We start from the raw sequence: 22281 nt of genomic DNA on the forward strand, positions 1-22281 counted from the left end.
TAATAGGGAGTTCACTACTATGTATTCACAGGCTAAAAAAACAGTTCCATGATATGCAGGCATTACTCAAAAGTGAAGAGCTGTAGTACTAAAGCCTTTTATCAGAGTGCACGAGCTGTGGAGATATAGTTTCCTCCATCTTGATAGCCCCTTGGTCCAGAAAGAGAACTGACAAAAGGCTTGAACTAATGCAGAGACCTTCCACTATGGCAGTGCTTAGTGTAGCCATGGATGCATTGCCACACCTAAGACCTGTGGTCTCTAGAGCCATCAGTGTGCTGCATCATCCTGGGAAAAAAGGCACGATACTTCAATGCATGAGAGCTGACATAGGCATTTTGGCCAGCAACACCATGCATGCAGGCAGGCATATGGCTGTTGGGTCCTAATACCTTGCCACAAGTCAAGAAAGATTGTGCTCCAGTCTTAAGATTGAATGTTGTTTGGCTATTTGGTCTTAAGATTAGGCCCTGTTACTCCTTTCATAGTTCTGTTTTTACCTTTGTGATAGGTATGGTTGTTCTGTGTCTACTTTGCCTCTATATTTTAGAAGCAAATAATTTGTTTCATTTCATAGGCTAATTACTGAAGTTAACTTTACCTCAGGATGAATCATGTCTTGAGTCTCAGTCCAATCTGATTTAAATGAATCTCTGGAATTTAGAACTTGAGTTGATGTTGGAATATGCTAAGACTATTTGAAACTATTGAGATGGATTAAATGTATTTCTGTACAAGAAGAACATAAAGTCAGAAGTGAAATGGTTTGAATATAGTCAACAAAATTCAGATGATGCCATTGTGGTAGTATCAAAAAGTGGGGTCTTTAGAGGTAGTTATCATAAAGTCTCTTTCCTTATTAATGAGACTAAAGTCTTCATAAAGGAGGCTTCTTGAAGCATTTGGAACACTCACTCTCTTGTTTTTCCACTTTTTACCACATGAGGACTCAGTAAACAGACTCCTGCCAGAAATTAAATACTGGTATTATAATTAGGAGTTTCCCAGACTTCAAAACTGAGACAAAGTGAATTTCTGATCTGCTGTTTATAAATTACACAGTCTCACCTGGCTAGAGATATAGATTAGTGGTACAACACTTTTATGGCATGCATGAAGCTTTGGTTCTGAACACTAGCATGGCATAACTAATAATAATCATTTCATAATAATAATCATAAAATACCTAGTCACAGATATTCAGTAATAGTAGCTCACAGCAGACTATGACACACAGGATTTACTGATTTTATATGATATTATCTAAATATTGTCAACTTGACATTTAAGTTTTAGGATATCAAGAAGAACAGATATAAATTAAGGATTTCACATTCTATTTTGCAGAGAGATGGTGAGGAGATTTTTGGCTGCAATTAGAGTAGAATGTCATATTCAGCAGAAGTATGACATTATTTTCTTCATTTGGAAATCAAATATGGTTTAAGGATAACCACATGAATGTCAAGTTTGCAAGGGTTACATCTGTATTGATTGATTTTATTGTGTCAACCTATACTGGTAATGAGTATCCATATTTGGGAAATATTAATCTTCATGTAGTTGTGATGATAATTTTGATGACATTAATATTGAAGTTGGTGGAATTTGAGTTGCCCAACACACTGTAGATGATAGTCAAGCAATCAGCTGAAGGACAGTATGGAGCAAAAAATTAGTCTCTTCAGAGCAAGAGCTAATCTCTCAGCAGACTTCCTATGGACTTCGTTTGTATCAGCGGCTCTCCTTCCTGTCTCGAACACTGCCTTTGGGCTAGAACTAACTTATAAGTTCTGCTGCTTTTACCAGCAACCATATTCACACCGCCCAGTTCCTTATGATAAATCTTTCTTTTCTCTATATAATAAAACCTCTTCCTGTTTCTCTTTAGAATCTGGTCTAATATAATTTTTATGCTTCCTTTGGACTTCTGATTATTTGGTACCTATAGTTTTGTTAGAAATTAATTCAGAATATTAGGGTGTCAGGACAGAGATGACAAAACTAAGAAGTCACTAGAAAAACAAAAATTTACTTCAGCAAACCATGTGAAATCAACAAAGAGTGTGGTAAGCATGCTCACTGAGCAGGAAGTCCTCTCTGATTTTGTCTCTAGTGGTTTCTGGTTCACAGGTTATGCTATTGGGTAATTTGAAAGGTGACAGTTCAGGTAAAGAGCCTTGGAAGCAAGAAGTTTAAAGGTTCAGTGAAATAGTAGCTGTCTTAGGTCATCATCTTCAGAACCAGGACATCTGTGAAGACAGGAACTTGCTCAGCTACAAAATCAACAGTTTCTCCATAACAGGACTTCTTATCAGGTCAAGTTGAGCTCATAAAGCATATGGAAAACAAGTTAGGGAGACTAACATTTGTAACAGTGGCAGTTATTGATTAAACTTTTTGACAGAAAAGACCCAACCTAAGTTCATTTTTATAGGTTGATTTTCATTTTTAAGAAAGGTTTGGCCATGTTTTCAAATATTTATACTGGAGTTTCTATTCTTCTTATGAAAATCAAATTACATGTTCATTAGACTGATTTTTTTTGTACAACTATTGGAAACATTTATTTCTACTTTTTTATCATTAAAGTAATTCTCTTCTAAATGCCTTCACAATTTTCTACTTATCTTCGTTTATCAGTATTGAGATTCCTGACTTGAGGTGAATTTTTTCCAGTCTCATAATAAACATTTATTATATCTTAACATTTTATTTCTGAGATGTGTTGTTGCTATGTTACCCAGGTCTGTATCAAATTCTCGGGATCAAGAAATAACCCTATCACTACCTCATGAATATCTGGAAAATACAGTTACATTCCACTGTGTCATGCTTTTTAATTATAAATTGAGCAAGTTATTTTTATTATATATGAATTTGTATATTATATGCAGAAGCAATTTACACATGCAAGTTTGTTTTATAAAAATATTAATTCTACAGAAGAATCAGTTTAATTGTGATATTTTACAACATGCACATGTATTGCTCATATCCTCTTCTACTACTTTTTCTTATTCTCCCCTTTACACCCATTCTATTCTCCAATAGTTTTCCTCCTACTTTCACATCATCTTGTTTTTCATGATTCCACTTATAGAGAAAATACATAGAACTGGCCAAATTCTGCCTTATTTCACCTAATAAGATGATCTCCAGTTCTTGTTTACATTTCAGATCTGTCCTTTCTGAGAACTTCTTATACTTTCAGACTAATGGTTTGCAGGATTTCTTATTTTTAGATAAAGAGTGACCATTTTGTCTTCAAATATTTCAATGCTTTCATATTTTTATTAATACTATCATTAGATTTGATTAATACCTGTCAGTTTACTTTCAAGTTCACATATTCTTTCCTAATCTGTGTTTACTCTACTGATGAATCTACTGCCAGTTTTCTTTGCCTCTGTTTGTGATGTGTTTGTGTGTATTCATATTTATTTCCAGTATTGGAATGGACAATTTTTGTTGATTCTGTGATGTTTGGGGCATATTCATGCAAGCTGTTTATCCTCTGCCCTAGAATATTTTCAAGCATTCACCAATGGCTTTATTTAAAAACTACCAGGAACATGTGTATTTGCGCAAGTTGATTTTATTAGGAATTCAAATAAACATTATTATGGCCTGGCAGAGAAAACTTTGAGACAAAAATGTTCGCTCTTTCATGTCAAAAGTCTGCTCTTTTCAAATATTCATTGACTTTAATGATTTTTTATAATGTAGCTGAGTTGTTCCTACATACCTTCCTGATGGCCACACATTCTCACATCATTTGTCCGATTTCTAAAGTGAAAGGTTTCATATGCTCTATTTTGTTTGTGAGGATCTTCTCTTTTATGGATTTCAAATTATTTGTACTTATGCAAGTTCCTCACTGGATTAGGCTCACAGAAAGTTATTACTCTTTAGATTTTATGATTTTTTTAAAAATAATGTTGAGCACATGATAAAAGCGAGAGCACACAAGGGAGGAGTGAGGATAGGTAAGACACCTAAAAAATTAGCTAGCATTTGTTGCCCTTAACGCAGAGAAACTAAAGCAGATACCTTAAAAGCAACTGAGGCCAATAGGAGAAGGGGACCAGGAACTAGAGAAAAGGGTAGATCAAAAAGAATTAACCTAGAAGGTAACACACACGCACAGGAAATTAATGTGAGTCAAAACCCTGTATAGCTATCCTTATCTCAACCAGTAAAAACCCTTGTTCCTTCCTATTATTGCTTATACTCTCTCTACAACAAAATTAGAAATAAGGGCAAAATAGTTTCTGCTGGGTATTGAGGGGGTGGGGAGGAGTGGGAGGAGGTGGAGTGGGTGGTAAGGGAGGGGGTGGGGGCAGGGAGGAGAAATGACCCAAGCCTTGTATGCACATATAAATAATAAAAGAAAAAAATAATGTGAAGGTTAAAGATGATTTTCAGTTTTTATGTCCTGTGTGGAAATACATGTTTGTAATTTCCTATGTCTTATTCATTGCTATGGTATTCTATTAAAATCTCCTGCATAGCGAATTCCATTAGTAATAGTGAAATGTCACTACTCTGCACCTTGAAAATGTAATGGAATCTGAAAATAAGTACAGAGCTATCTGATCTCATCCTCTCTGCTCTTATTCTGCTAAATGATTTCTTTGCTTCATTTAAAAATTATCAGCATATATTAATTGTAAATGGAATTTCATTGTTATATTTACATACATGCAGATATTGTGTTTCATCAAATGGCCCCATCTATTATACTTTCTTTTCATTGGTTCCCACTTCCTTCCTTTATTTGACAGGTTTTAGTGCATTTCTTTATGCTATATTCATACATACATTTAATGTTCTTTGATCATATTCATCCTACATCACACACTTTGTCCATGCTTCCTCTCTTGTATCATTCTTTCTTTCCTCTTTTAATGTTGCTCACACAAGCTCAGAAAGTACAAATTATGCATCTAATGAATGGTATGAATTATAATATCCAGTGAAGCCACTGTTCCAAAAGATTTTAATGCATTCCTGTCTCTTTTCTTTCTGCCATTGACTAAATGAAGACTTTCAGTATGTCCTATCTTTTTGTCTATAAACTGAGTAAGAAAACAGTAAGTGAGGTCAGTGGCTTATCTTGTCCCATGTTCAGCAAGCCAAAAGGCAGAAACTGTGTAGCCAGGCTACTTACATCTGAGTGCTAATGCCAGTCTTAACACTACGGACAATTGAGTAAATTACTTAAATTTTTATACATCGACCTCATCCATGATAAAAACAGAATACAAAAAACTTTCTTGGGGCTGTTATGAAGATCACATGAAATAATCCTTTCAAAGACTTTATGTAATTGTTCTGTGTATACAAAGCTTCATGTATGTATATATTATAATTATCAAAGGTTGTTAAGATTCCTCCATGTGACTAAGGCTTATAGATAGGTATAAAAATAAAACTTGTTTAGCTGTTTTATGTTACATAAATTTCTGCAAGCATGGGGACCTAATGAAGCAGGAAATGTTTCCTATTTTTTATCTTTGTATTTCATAAAGAATAGCTAACTCTGTAGATATGTGATTGTACAAAAGGCTATGATCTGAAGATTACAGATTGAAGGAGAAGGACCCCACAATGCCTGTCTGTTAGGTTCTTCTTGGCTTCCTTGGGTAGTAGTTCTAATAGTTCTTTCTTCCTTCCTCCCTTCCTTCCTTCCTCTGTCTTCCTCCTTCCCTCCTCTTCCTCCATTTTACTTTCCCCTCTCTCTCTTTTTGTATATGTCAGGGCATTTCTGGCATGAGTGTCAGATTATACACTTTCAGACAAGGTGGGTCAGAGAATTCACTTATGGTAATGTTGTACACAGAAAATGTATAAGTTCAGAGTGATGGTTCTTTGTTTTATGACATAGTTTGGGAAAGAAGTCTCATCATTTTGATAACCCCACATGAGGTAGAGAAATTCTAATCTCTTGCCTATCATGGGAGAGACAAGAATAGAAGAAATGAGGATTGGAGAAGATCAAAGAGACTTTTCTCTGAGGTCCTTAATTTTAAACTATTCAGCATATCAAGGTCATAGGTTCTGATCCATTATGTTTTTAACCCCCCAACATTTCCTATCTGAAGCTTCAGCTAGTGTTCCAAAATGACTATAAACTGAACTTGTGGCTGTATAGAAAAGAGGTGAATTGGCAGGTGAGTGAGAAATGATATGCAAAGAGTGAGAAATTTATGTAAAAATATGCTGAGGACTGGATGTATGGCTTTTGCAGTAGAGCACCTGTTTTGAAATTTTAAAGCCCTGAATTCAAACCAAATTCCTACCAAAATTAATTAATTAATTAATTTTTAAAAACACGAAAAATATATTGAATGAGAGAAGAACACATCTAAGCTCTTTAATAAATTTAAGCACATTGAACAATCTAAAAATGTAAGAAATGTAACTCATTCATTGATTCATCCTTTATTTTGTAAATATATTCTTCAGTAAATCATAGGTTCCAGGTAAATTTTATGCCCTGCTGATAAAATTATGAGAGGAGGTTCAAGAGATTATATAAAGTTATATACAACATTTAAGTTGAAAAAAATTCCTAAAGTCTTTAAAATAACTTTATCTTGTTTTCCAAATAGGTCAAAAATAATCTTCACAAAACTTAAATGACTGTAATCTAAAAGCAGTATAAAAATTAGAGCTATTTTCATTTGCCTTATAACTTCAGTATTGCATCACTGCATGCTATATTTTGTATAAGATGTTGTCCAAAATAATTCAATTTGTAATGTTTGGTTCATGTTGCTATGTTAAAATTGCATATAGTATGCAGATATTGTATTAAAAAAGAATTCAATGAACAATGGCAAAATATGAAATCTGTTTTGCTTCCAAAAATATTGATTGATAGATAATAGTAGTAATATATTTGCTCATCACCATCATGTTTAGTATGCAAGGATTTTAGATAAAATTACCAAATTTGTGTTTAACAAGTTGGCTGGCAAGTGGGCATTATAGCTATGAAATTTTATTTTATTTTTTCCTTTGTTTTTGTGCTGGGAGGGGGCACATTGAGGCATTTACATAGGTTATTACAAAATGTATCAAATATATCTCACATGAATTCATCTTCTCAACCATTCTCCTTCATCCCACCCTCCCCTGGCTCCTGAAGAAGTTTCAACAGTATTATTTTTTCATTTACTCACATGTGTACACATTTTTTTCACTGTATTTTGCACTGTATTCACCATCCTACTCCTTTTTCCTAGCACCTCCCCTCTTCCACTGGTGTTAGCTCTCCCCACTGAGCAAACTATAAATTCTCATTTGAAGAAAAATTAGTTTGATTACACACATAGGAAGTGAAATTTAGGCCACTAAATTAACTGGAAAATCTTTCATTGTGTTAAAGATGATTTTTTTTTTGCTTTTTTAAATATTTTTCTTTTTGACCATACTGAGGTTTGAATTCAGGACTTGACACTTACTAGGCAGGTGCTCTACCACTTCAGCCACTCCATTAAGGTTTTGCTCTGGTGATATTTGAGGTAGTGTCTCACTTTTTGTATTTTATTTTCTGCTGGGTCGGGGTACATTGGAGCATTTACAAATGTTCTTAAAATACATCAACTAGTCTGGACTTTTCCTGGGTTGGCCTGGACTGTCATCCTTCTATTATGCTTCTTGCAGTAGCTGGAATATCAGGAGTGTGCCACCACTCACAGTCATTGGTTCACGTAGGGGTACCACAGACTTTTGCCTGGCCTAGTTATGAACCAAAATCCTCATGATCTCTAGCTTCTGAGTAGTTGATTTTCTTTTATTGAACTTAAAAAGGGCAATAAAATTTGAAAGCACATTGCTTATTTTTGGTCGGCAGACAACCAGTGACAATTTGAACAAGTACAGAGAATCTGCACATTTCTGTGATGACTCAAAAGGTGTATTTATCAGCTGATGAACACTCAGTTCACTTACTGAATGATGGGACACAAGCAAATGCAAAACACATGACATAGTGGAGGTCAACATAGCATCGATGATGGTTTATTATAAAAATTTTGTGTGCAAAATGATAATGAAACTGAATAAATAATATAATAGTTATGCAAATTTATATGTATATGTTCAAATAAATATTATGTGAAAAGGGAAATCACATTAATATAATAACAGTTTAGAATTGCTTTCATTCAGTTCTTTGAATTTTGGTGTTTCTTATTGCTTTTTTTTTTAATTTTTAAAGAACAGTTCATTGAGAAATAATACACATGCCATCCAGTTCTCTCACTTAGAATATACAGATCAGTGTTTTCAAAGTATATCCACAGGTTATGCAACCACCACTACAAATAATTTTAGAGCATGTCTGTCCCCTTAATATGAAATCCCAAACCTATTAGGAGTCAATCTTCTTATTTTCCTAGTTCCTCCATCCCCTACCCTAGGCAAACACTACTTTATTTTCTGTCTACATATTTGCTTATTCTGGACATTTTATATAAATGGAATCATACAGTATAGTCAAAATAGAATCATATAACATATTCTTTTTTTTTGGCAGCACTGGGGTTTGAATTCAGGGCCTTATGCTCATTTCTAGGCAGGCACAATGTAATTTTTTTTTTATTGGCTTCTTTAACTAGCAGATGTTTTCAAAATTCATCCACGTTTTAACATGTATCATACTTTTTATTACTGAATAATAGTCTATTGTGTAGATATACCACATGTTTATCTCTTCATCAGTTGGTGGATATTTAAGTTTAATCCTATCATTACTTTTACATTCAAGTTGGCAAAGCTTTTAAACAGAACATTTTACTAACAATATAAACATTTCAATATTCAATACAAAATATTTCATTCTTGATAGTTTCAGTCATATATTAATATGCATTTTCTATGAACAATTCCTCTTTTGCACACTAGTGAAAATTTTCCTACTTAAAAAACTATGCTATGTAAATCTTATACCTGAAACATTTATATAAATATTATGTGTCAATTTAAAAATATTTTTAAAAAAATAGAACACCAAGCAGAGGTCCATTCACCATTTTCTTCTTTGTGGACTTTCTTTGTGAGACGGCAAAAGTTTTATTCATGTAATCATTAAAATTTTGAAAACAAGCCAAATAATTTTCCTTGGAAATTGGTCCCTGAGGGGAGAAAACTCTTTTGTGATCCCCAATGCCCATTGAATGAGGCAGGTTGGATTTACCAGACTGAAAGGCACAACACACACTGCTCTGCATATGTTCATAGTAGATCTAGCATCTTGGGATTGTCCTGAAAAATACATTTCTGGTAAACATTTATCTGACAAAACTGAACAAAATATCAAGACTGATATAACTTTGTTCAGAGTAGAGAAATGAGTTCACAAAAAATTAAAGATAACTATATCAAGGACCACCAGTGCTACATTACAGATTTTTTTCACCTCCTTAAATGGATTTCACATTCTTTTTGTGAAAAAATCTGGGCTGATAAATTTTGGGGCAAAATATTGGAAGAAAGATTTTTTGACCAAGTTTGTATCAGAGTTAAGTATTCTTAAAAATGAAATGTTTTATATCGGATAAAATTATGGAGGATCTTTATTAAGAGAATATGTATGCACATATTATTTGGGCTTTATCATGAGTATTGTCAGCATTTGTGGAAACAGCAATGTAGAGTTGATAGACTAAGATTCTAAAAGAAGTGTGAATATTTTGAAAGCATAATCCTAGAAGAAATTTGTTTCTGGGTTATCAAATTAGGAAAATATTTCATGTCCTGCATGCAAATCCTTACATGTGGTGTATATCATAATATTCCCTAAGAATCCACTAAAATGAAATTTACTTAGAGTTTGTGAATGTTAACAGCAAAACAGTAAATGATGCACTAGAGATGTTTTCTATCATTGTCCATTATATATCTGGCATTTTGCTCAAGTTATTGAACTCATTATGAAAAGTAATATACTATTATGGTCTTTGAAATAAAAATTATAAAATAAGATGATAGAGTCAGCATGAATTGGCACTGACATCAAGCAAGTTATTTTGGATTTGTCTATGGTATAATATTTCATATAAATAAAATATGTAAATGGAAATAATTTAGGATAGCTTCAAGTACATTCTAGTTATGAAGTATGTTAAGTTTTGTGTTATGATATCCAATTGTCAGTTTGTATCCATATCTATATTTCAAAATCAATTATTTCAGTGATAGCTTATCTATTTATTATTAATTAGGAGACTATGTAAGTTACTTAAAAAAAACATGAAAGCTAATAAAAACAAAATCCATTTTAGAATCATTTGAGTGAAGCATAAACTTTGATGTCCAACCTGTATAGACCAAAACACTGTGAGTATGTGGAACATCACACGCGTGGCTGACTTCATCCTGATGGGACTGACAGACTCTGAAGAGATCCAACTGATGCTCTCTGTGCTGTTTTTCCTGATATACCTGGTCACTGTGCTGAGGAACACAGGGACGATGATGATCATTCGCTTGGATGTACAGCTTCATACTCCTATGTATTTTTTTCTCAGTCACCTCTCCTTTCTTTACTTCTGTTACTCAAATATCATCACTCCTAAAACCTTAGATAACTTAATGACTTCCAACAAGAGCATTTCATTCACAGGTTATTTCACACAGATGCACTTCTTTGTTTTGTTTGATGCTGCTGAATGTTTTCTTCTCTCTTCCATGGCCTATGATCACATGCAGCCATTTGTAATGCTCTACAGTATCCAGTTATTATGTCCACAAGGTTGTGCTGTGCCCTCCCTTCTGGAAACTATATGATTGGTTTTTTTGGATTCCTCTTTCAATGTGATTTGCATGAGTAGATTACATTTCTGCCACTTCAATGTAACACATCACTTTTTCTGTGATACATCCCAAATTTTAGCCCTGTCCTGTGAGGATACCTTTTGTAGTGAAATCATGGTATTCATTTCTGCTGGTTCTACCTTAGTGGTGTCGCTAATCACAATGCCCTATATGTCCATTCTCTGTACTATTCTGAAAATTAATTCCACCACAGGAAAGCAAAAAGCCTTCTCTACCTTTGCGTCCCATCTCCTGGGAGTCACCATCTTTTATGGCACTACGATCTTTACTTATTTAAAACCAAAGAAGTTCTACTCCTTGGGAAAGGATCAAATGGCTTCTGTTTTTCACACAATTGTGATCCCCATGCTGAATCCTCTCATTTATATTCTTAGAAACAAAGAAGTGAAAAATGCTTTCATTAGAGTCATGCAGAAGAGAGGGGGTTCCAGGCAATTGATGTAACAGTGCTGTTAAGCATTTCAACTCATTTTTAATTTCTTTCCTGTTGGACAGGCCTTTGGACTCCCTCTAAAAACAATGGATTTGCTTCATTTATATTTCTTTGAGCTGAAATAAATTTACTCAAACATGGTTTTGGACATACCCAAGAGGATGTATTTAAATTTCCATTCTGCGATTACCAGTCATAAAATATGTATAAATCTACCGGCTAAATGTATGTGATTTTTGAGGAAAAATAACATTCAAAATTAAAGAATATGATGTAATTCTTAGCAGTATACCATAAAGCATTTCTTATATATTCCAATTTTACACAATTTTTATTAAAAATAGACATCCATTATACATGTTTCAGAAGTCATTCTCTTTAAAGTGAGAAATACCTTCTTAGATGAACAAGCATTTATAGGTCACTCAAAGTTTAAATCTAAGCTTTCTCTATCACACAAGATTAATAGTAATTCTATGTCCATGTGATCAGAGGATGTATGAGATTTATATAAAGCAATAATCTTCAGTACTGTCAATTATCATTGTAGGACTTACATTCCTGCAATATTGTAATGAATAATGCCTTTTGAAGAATATGCACTTTTGTTTTTACAAATGCAGGTCGGTTAATTTAATTCATGAACACAAAAATAGCTGCAAAGGAAAACAGTCAGCAGTTTATTGGTACCGAGAATAAATTAAGCCATTGAAGTAAAAATGAATTATACCAAAATGGTGTTTTCAACTGGAAACAATTTGGAAAAAACAAAAATTTATGAAGAATGACATCGTAAAACTTATTTATAATTTTGTGCATGTTCTCTATAAATAATTGTGGATGTATGTCTGTCCGTTCTTGTCATTTTCTATGTGGAATTTACTTCATTCAGTTACAACTGTAACATGTGGTCAACTATTTGTCTATGAAATTAATTTTCTTTCAGTATGTAGGCAAAATCATGAGTCTATCTTTGCAATGCTGTGTACCTGAAACACAGTGAATTTACCAACTTAAAAATCTTCAAGCAGTGAGAGTTCTTATTTATGTGTTTCCTGTGAAACTTGATATCCAAACACTTCCATGAATATCAAGCACTGTATTCTCTTAGAGTGGCTCAAGTGGTACAGCAGATGTCCAGGAACCTAAGGCTCTGAGTTCAAACCACAGCAATATAAAAAAGTTAAAACAACACTAGTTGCATTGACTGTCATCTGATTCCTTTAGCTTTTTAATATTCTTGAAAATGAGTTATTGAATTAAATATTTTGTATTCTTAATTGTGAAAACTTATATAACACTGATTTAATAATGAATTAGGATCTAGTGGCATCCCATATTTTTTGGCCAAGTCATTTTCTAATATTTCTTTATTTTTAAATTTTATCTACATGTTCTGGAATTGAAGTTTAAATTTTCTCTGGTGTACAAAGGATACTTTAGAAATATTTGTTTTCTAAGTAATTTTTTGTTCTTTAAACTTCTAGAAAATTGAATATCAATATTAAAGGAATGTCGTTTCATAAATTAATTTTGAAATTAATATTAGTGCCATTTGTATAAAAATATGATTGATTTTTTCCTAAATGTTTTCTGAAAGCACAATTTTTCTATTTTATCCGTTAACTTAAGTTATAGGAAACATCAAAACTGTCAACTAATTTATTAAATATTTTAGATTGTGCTATATTTCTCAACTTTCTTGTTTCACAGTTTTTCCTTTTTCAATATTGATGCCATATGAAAGGATTGTGACTTTTGTTGGCTTGTGTGTTTGCATTCTCTATAATGTATATTTGTTGATATAATTATTTGTTCTTTCTTGTAATAAGAATTTAATAAAAGTTTATATTTGACCTTTTCAATTCATCTCTGGTACTGTAAATGCCTATGTCATTTCATAGATTCATAACTTCTTTTCTCATTTCTAGTGATTTCTATAGCATCTAACTTTAACTTCCTTTCATTTATTCCTGTGATTTAGAAAATTCATACTGTCAGTTTGTGTTGGCAAAAACGTTCATCAGAAAATATAATTTTGTAGACAGAATTTAAGTTTTAAAAATTTTTAAGGTCATTAAAGTGAGATTACTTTATTTTCTTTTTCTTTTAGCCCAAAAAGCATCTTTTCAATATTTTAAATGATAATCTAGAAGCAGTATGAGAAATTAGAGCTATTTGTATTTTCCCTATAATGTGAACATTTTATCACTGCTTGCCCTATTATTATAACATGCTGTCTGTAATAAAGTGTAATATTGTGTTCATGTTGCCATGTTAAAATATTATATAAAATGAACAGAATGTAGTATTTAAGAAGAATGTAATGCACAATGGCAAAATATGAATTGTCTTTTGCTTCCAAAAATACAAATTGGTAAATAATAGTAATATTAAATTTTGTTAATCACAATGATGTTCACACAGTTTATAAGGGTTTTATGTTTAATTAAAAATTTCATGTTAAACCATGTTGGGTTTTGTATTTCTATACGCATTTTTTAATTTATTTTTAATTCGATGAAGAATGTCTTGGAAACTGATGAATATTCTAGTGCTTCTGTAGATTACTTTCAATAATATAGTCATTTTCACAATATCAACACTGGTGATCTATAAATATGGAAGTTTTTCCTATTTACTAGAGTCTTATTCAGTTCTTTTACAAGTGTTTTGATTTTAATTTCTTAGGTAGGTTTATTCCCTGGATAGGGATATTCCTCTATATTTTTTGAGGCTATTGTGAATGGGATGGCTATCCTGATTTATTTTGTAACATGTTCATTAATGATATATAGAAAAGTACTCATCCCTTTATTTTAATTTTGTATTCTATGCTTTGGGAAATTTTGATCCAGTGTATCAGCTTCTGTTGGACATTTTAGTGTCCTCTAATTATGCTGTCATATCATTTTAAAATAGATATAATTTGAGACATGAAAAAGGGGATATTTCATCTTATATCACTGAAATCCACATGATTAGTTGGGAATACTTTGGAACTTGTAGCCCAAAAACTTAGAAAAGTTAGAAGAAACTGAATATTTCAGGCACATATGAGCTATTAAAATTAATCAAAGATGACACCAACCCTACATATATTCATAATAAGCAATGAGCATGTAGAAGTACTTATCTCCCTATGATGAAAATCTCAGCACCATGCAGACTGATTCACAGCTGAATTCTAAAAGTCTTTTAAATAAGATCTAAAAGCAATGCATCTCAAACTATTGCATAATACAAAAAGGAAAGGTCACTTCCAAAGTCTTTCTATGAAGCAATATTATCCTGATATCAAAAGTTGATAAGGACACAACTACAATTACCATGATTACGACAAAAACCTACAGACCATTTCCCTGATGAACATAGATGCCAAAATACACAATAAATTGTTTGCAAGAGAATTCAACAACCCATCAGAAAGATCATACAACATCATTTTTGTTGCATTCTAAGGATTCAATAATAATGTTTCATCATATACAAATCAGTAAAGTTATTGCTGTACATAAATAGAATGCAGGATAAGGATCATATCAGCATCTCGATAGATGTAGAAAATGCTTTAGACACAATTTTTCAGCTTGCAGTAATAAAGCCCTGAGGAAACTAGAAAAGGAAGGAGCATAGCTAAACAAAATATAGGCTCTCCATGACAAACCTGTAGACAACATTATACCACATGGAGAAAATTGAAATAATTTGCTGTGAATAGGAATGAGAAAAAGGTGCCTGACCTTTCACCTCTCATGAAATACAGTGCTTGAGTTCTTAGGTAAAGCAATAAGATAAGGCGAGAAATTTTAGTGATAGAAAAAGGTACACAAAGAATTCAAATTATCAGTGTTTGTAGGTAGTAATTACAAATTTATTATCAAAAGACTGTTATATATATTTTTTAATATTTGTGGGGACCATTGTGGCATCCTTTCTTTAAAAGACAGTATTGAAAATTTTTGCATTTTATCTTCTTTTTGGTGTACTTGAGTATAAAATGTAACTTTAATATATTAGTATACTTCAATGACATAATTTTAGTATGAGACACTAACAGTGGTATAGATCCAATTATACTCTTCAAATATTTGTGCTATACTGTCACAAATTTTAATTTTAGTTATATAATGAACCTCAAATGCTTCAATATACTTTTGCTTTAGTAATTTATTTTTAAAAGAACTAAAATTTCTAAAATTTGTTATATTTACCTTCATTTTCACATTTTTATTGTTCTTTCTCTGCATAGAACTATGTTTCCTTCTGATGCCATACTCTCTACTCTTTTTTTATTAATTTATTCACATGTGCATACATTGTTTGAATAATTTTTCCCTCCTGTCCCTGCTCCCTCCCTCTACCCCCACTCCCTTCAAGGCAGAATCTGTTCTGCCCTTTTCCCCAGTTCCTTTGAAGAGTAGAAATAAGCAATAATAAGAAAGACATAGCATTTTTGCTAGATGAGATAAGAACAGCTATACAGAGAGATTCCTAGCATTGCTTCCATGTACAAATGTGTTACAACCCAGGTTTATTCATCTCTAACTGATCTTTACACTGTTTCCTGATCCCCTTCTCACATTGACCTCTGTTGCTTGGGTTTCTGTATTGATTCCTCTGGAATGGGGACATCAAATACTTTCACGTTTTGGGTTTTCTATCTAACACTGTACCTTCCATATATATTCTCCCCTTGTCATGTAACCCAAGTCCTACAACATTGCTGTATTTTCCTTAGATCTAAAGACTGCATATGAGGGAGAACATATGATTTTTGGTCTTCTGAGTCTGGCTAACCTTGCTCAGAATGATATTCTCCAGCTCTATCCATTTACTTGCAAATGATAAGTTTTCATTTTTCTTCATGACTAAGTAAAATTCTATTGAGTATAAATACCACTCAATAGATTTTCTTGATCCATTCATTGGTAGTGGGGCATCTTGGTTGTTTCCATAACTTGGCTATTGTGAATAGCGCTGCAATAAACATGGGTGTGCAGGTGCTTTTGGAGTAACCTGTGTTGCATTCCTTTGGGTATATTCCCAGGAGTGGTATTGCTGGACATATTGCAGATCTGAGTTTAGATTTTTAAGAAGTCTCCAATTTTTTTTCCAGAGTGGTTGCACCAGCTTGCATTCCCACCAGCAGTGTACAAGGGTTCCCTTTTCCCCACACCCTTGCCAGCACTTGGTGGTGGTGTTTTTGATGATGGCTATTCCAACAGGGGTGAGGTGGAATCTTAGTGTGGTTTTGATTTGCATTTCCTTTATGGCTAGAGATGGTGAGCATTTTTTCATGTAGTTTTTGGCCATTTGAATTTTTTCTTTTGAGAATGTTCTATTTAATTCAGTTGCCCATTTCTTAATTGGTTCATTGATTTGGGAGAGTTTAGTTTCTTAAGTTCCCTGTATATTCTGGTTATCAATCCTTTGTCTGATGTATAGCTAGCAAATATTTTCTCTCACTCTGTGGGTGGTCTCTTTAGTTTAGAGACCATTTCTTTTGATGTGTAGAAGCTTTTTAATTTTATGAATCCCATTTTTCCATTGTTTCTTTTTGTTGCTGGGCTGCTGGGGTTCTATTGAGGATGTCCTTTCCTATACCTATTAGTTCCAGAGTGTACTAACTGCTCCTTTCTGTACTAACGTTAGTGTTTTGGGTCTGTTATTAAGGTCCTTGATCCATTTTCAGTTGTTACTAGAACAGGGTGATAGACATGGATCTAGTTGTTGAACATGCTGTCTTTCTCCATCATATAATTTTGGCCCCTTGGTCAAAAATAAGGTGGTATAGTTGTGTCAATTCATATCTGGGTCCTCTATTCTGTTCCATGGGTCTTCATGTCAATTTTTGTGCCAATACCATGCTGTTTTTAATGCTATTGCTTTGTAATATAGCTTGATGTTGGGTATTGTGATACTGCCAGAATTATTCTTTTTGCTCTGTATTGCCTTGGCTATTCACGGTTCCTTGTGTTTCCAAATGAGCTTTAGGGTAGATTTCTTGATCTCTGTGATGAAATCATTGGGATTTTGATGGGAAATGTATTAAACATGTAGACTGATTTTGGTAGTGTAGCCATTTTTGCTATGTTGATTCTTCCAATCCATGAGCGTGGGAGATCTTTCCATCTTCTGTAGTCTTCCTCAATCTCTTTCTTCAGGGGTTTGTAATTCTCCTTGTAGAGGTCATTCACATCTTTTGTTAAGTTTACTCCTAGGTTTTTTTTTTCTTGAGGCTATTGTAAATGCAATTGTTTCCATGTATTCCTTCTCTTTTTGTTCATTGTTGGTGTATAGAAAAGCTAATGATTTTTATAAGTTGATTTTATATCCTGCCTCCTTGCTATAGCTGTTGATGGTGTCTAGGAGCTTTTGAGTAGAGTTTTTTGGGTCTTTAAGGTGTAAGATCATATCATCTGCAAATAGGAATATTTTGACAGTTTCTTTACCTTTTTGTACTCCTTTTACTTCTCAAACTCCCTATTCTTGAAGTTAATTGAAGTAAAGATGTGGCTATAATTTATCTCAACATAACTTTGCATATATATGATTGTAAGTATGTTTGTATGTAAGTTACTTTTCCTGAAAAAGACTTTATCCAAGCTTGATCTATCTTAAAAACGTTTTAGACAATAAAATGGATGTTAAATTCTTTGTTAATACTTATCTTTCACCACTGCAAATATTAATCACCAATAATTCCGGAAATGGATAATTTTGCATAGCATCTGCTGAAATCTGTATTCCATTTTATTTTGTATGTGATGTGTATTTCCCTGCATTTTATTTTATTTTATTTTATTTTATGATGTGAGATATGGTTTTATTTGATTTTTTTTTAGATCCTCAAAAATGAAAATTTTTTAAACTATTCTTTTCTTCACATGTGCATACATTGTTTGGGTCATTTCTACCCCCTGCCCCTCTACCTTACCCTCTCCCCACTCCCCCCCTCAGTTCCAGACAGGTCCTGTTCTGCCTTTATCACTAATTTTGTTGAAGAAAACACACAAGCCTAATAAAGAAGACAAAGCATTTTTGTTAGTTGTGTTGAGGATAGATATACAGAAATTTTCCTAGCATTGTTTTCATGTACACATGTGTTATGACCCATGTTGATTCATCTCTAACTGATCTTTACACTTGTTATTGATCCCCTTCTCATGATAACCTCTGTTGCTTTAAGGTTTCTGTATTAGCTCCTCTTTTTAACAAATTCAAGAAAATTGAAATAACCCCCCTACATCATATCAGATCAGAACAGAATAAAACTAGACCTCAATGACAAAAAATCCACAGAAATATTCAAACACATGAAGAATGAACAACACATTTCTAAAAGACCAGCAACCAGCAGGTAACTGAAGCAATGAGGGAAAAAATAATAAAGTTCCTAAGATAAAATTAAAATGAAAACAGAAGCTACTAGAATCTGTGGGACACAGCAAAGTCTGTGCTAAGGGGAAAGACTAGAGCTATAAATGCCTACATTCAAAAAGCAGAGACCTCTGAAATAAACAACCTAATGCACCTTAAGCAAATCCTAGAAAAACAAGGAAAAGAAAAACTCTCCAAACCAGTAGACAGAAAGAAATAATAAAGGTCAGGGCTGAGATCAATGAGATTAAGACCAAAAAAAACTACAAAAAGAATTAATGAAACAAAAAGTTAGCTCTTTGAAAATATTAACAATATCAACAAACCTTTAGCCAACATGACAAAACAGAGAAGGGAAAAGAATCCAATTAATAAAGTCAGATATGAAAAAAGGGACATAATCATAAATACGAAGGAAATCCATAGAATCATTAGTGAGTACTTTGAAATCTCATATTCAAGTAAACTGAAAAATCTAAATAAAATGGATAAATTCTGAGATACATATAACCAAAAACAAAATTGAACCAAGAATATATTAAACACCGAAATAGTCCTATTACATGTAATGAAATTGAAGCAGTAATAAGGAGCCCCCTTACAAAGAAAAGCCCAGGATCTGATAGACTCATGGCCAAATTTTACCAAACCTTTAAGGAAAAACTAACACAAATACAACTCAAACTTTTCCAGGAAATAGAAAGGGAAGGAACACTACCAAACTTTTTCTATGAAGCCAGCATTACACTCATTCCAAAAACCCAATAAAGACACAACCAGAAAAGAGAATTATAAATCAATATCTTTAATGAATACAGACACAAAGATTCTCAACAAAATTCTGGCAAACAGAACTCAACAACACATCAAAAAGACTATACACCATGACCAAGTTGGTTTCATTCCAGGGATGCAAGGATGATACAACATATGTAAATCCATTAATGTAATACAGCATATACAAAAAGTATATGATCCTCTCAATAGATACAGAAAAAGCCTTTGATAAAATCCAACACCATTTTATAATAAAAGTTCTGAAGAAACTAGGTATAGAGGGAATGTTCCTAAACATAATAAAGGCTATATATGACAAACCTAGAACCAACATCACACTAAGTTGAGAACAACTAAGCAGTTTACTTTAAAGTCAGGAATCAGACAGGCTGTCCACTTTTTCCACTCCTATTCAATATAGATTTGGAATTCTTAGCTAGAGCAATAAGACAAGAGATAGAAATAAAAACAGTTTAAACAGGGAAGAAAGAAGTCAAACTATCCCAAGTCACAGATGATATGATCGTATACTTAAGAGACCCTCAAAACTCTTTCAGCAAAATAACAGGATACAAAATTTGTGTACAGAAATCAGTAGCCTTCCTATATACCAGCAATAAAATGGCTGAGAAAGAAATCAGGCAAACAATCCCATTTACAATAGCCTCAAAAATAGTGAAGTACCTTAAAATAAATTTAACAAAAAAACCCAAAGAACTTTTAAATGAACACAGTAAACTACTGAAGAGAGAAAACAAAGAAGACATCAGAATATGGAAAGACCTTCTGTAGATTGGTAGAATCAATATTGTGAAAATGGCCATACTACCAAAAGCAATCTACATGTTCTATGCAACCCCTATCAAAATTCTAATGATATTCTGCAAAGATATAAAAATATAAGTCTTGAAATATATATACAATCACAAAAGTTCTCACTATTCACTAATCACAAAAAATCTCAAATAGTCAAGCCAAATAGAACTTCAAGACAGAAGCCCATGCATCTATAACAAACTTAACTTCAACAAAGGAGCCAACAACACACAATGGAGAAAAGACAGGCTCTTCAACAAATGCTGCTAAGAACACAGGATCTCCACATGTAGAAAACCAAAACTAGATCTCTGTCTTTCACCCTATATCAAAATTGAATCAAGTAGGTTAAGTCCCCAATATAAGGCCTGAAACCCTGAAACAATTCCAAGAAGTGGTAGGAAATACACTGGAAGAGATAGGTCTAGGGAATGATTTCCTAAACAGAACTCAAAGGATTCAGCATCTAAGAAAAACAATGAGCAAATGGGAGTGCATCAAACTAAAGATCTTCTGTACAGCAAAGGAAACAGTCACCAGACTCAAGAGACAGTACACAGAATGGGAGAAAATCTTTGCCAGCTACCCATTCAATAAGGGACTAATATCCAGAATCTGCCGGGAACACAAATAACTCTGTCCCCAAAGAATCAACACCCCAATGAAGAAATGGGCATGTGAATTAAACATGGAATTCTCAAAGGAAGAGGTACAAATGGCCAGTAAATACATGAAGAAGTATTCAACTTCCCTGGCTTTAAAAGAAATACAAATCAAAACAGCACTTAGATTTCATCTCACCCCAGTCCAAATGGCCATAATCAAGGGTAATAACAACAACAAATGCTGGCAAGGATGTGGTAAAACAGGAACCCTTATACACTACTGGTGGGAATGCAAATTAGGACAACCTATATGGAAAGCACTATTTAAAATGACCAAGCTCTGGAAACAAACCAGATGCCCTGGAACTGAAGAATGGATCATGAAACTGTGGTACATATTCACAATGGAGTATTACTCAGCCACAGGGAATAATGAAATGGGGTTTGAAGGTAAATGAATACCATTGGAGGGAATCATACTAAGTGAAGTTAGCCAGGATCAGAAACACAAAAGACACATGTCTTTCCTCATACAGGGAAGATAGACAGACCCAAAGATAAGCATATATACAAAAACTAGCAAGATCATATATACTCTCAAATGCAGAACATGCTTGTAACATTGGAACTGCTTTATGGAACTTGGGGAAAGAGGGGAAGGAAAAGAATGATAGAGCATCAGTAATATCTCATGCCATCAGATGTAAAGGTACAGAATGTAAGGATGTATATTCAAAACTATTGAAAAATGGGGGAAAGGAGGTGAAAGGATAAGGGAGAGTATTTAAAGGATTGAACAGACCAAAGTAAAACACAGAGTGTGCACCCACACACTGCATATATTGAGACACCCCTTTGAAAGTCAACTTAAATACTAATAATGAAAACCAGGACTGAAAAATAGGCAGTGTGTGCAGGGGATAGTGATACTAGTGGGAAGAGGCAGGGTGAAAGAAGGAGATTAAGGTGACAGTATATGGTAGATGGATTTCATTTATCTATATGAAACCTTTTGTGATTGCTTTAAGTGAGGTGAGGAGGGGAGTTGAGGGGGCGAGATGGGGGCAATGTAAGTAATGTACAATATTAGTCTAATTGTAATTGTCACTCTGAATCACCCCCCATGAAATGAATATATCCTAATAAAATTTTATAAAAAGTAAATAAAATATGAATAGAAGATGCTACCACCATCTCAATAGATGTGCAAAGGACAAACAGCGTATAAACCTGAGTTTGTGGTATATTTATGTAATACCAACCCGAGGCAGGAGGATCCAGAGATGGAAATATTATGTATTCATGCATGAAAATGGAAAACTGAGACTTGCTGAAACTATTCTAAGAATAGGGGTAGGGAGGGATGAAGGAGAATGATGGAGGGGTGAGTTTAAGATATGTTATAAACACTTTTGTAGA

The 22281-nt window shown here is 33.3% G+C and overlaps 1 pseudogene; it reads left to right on the forward strand.

The window, feature by feature from the left end:
- The first annotated feature begins 227 nt into the window (after positions 1 to 227).
- On the forward strand, positions 228 to 11292 carry LOC141424068 (olfactory receptor 8H1-like; annotated as a pseudogene).
- Positions 11293 to 22281: the final 10989 nt, after the last annotated feature.

Source organism: Castor canadensis, chromosome 1, assembly GCF_047511655.1.
Source record: "Castor canadensis chromosome 1, mCasCan1.hap1v2, whole genome shotgun sequence".
NCBI lineage: Eukaryota > Metazoa > Chordata > Mammalia > Rodentia > Castoridae > Castor > Castor canadensis.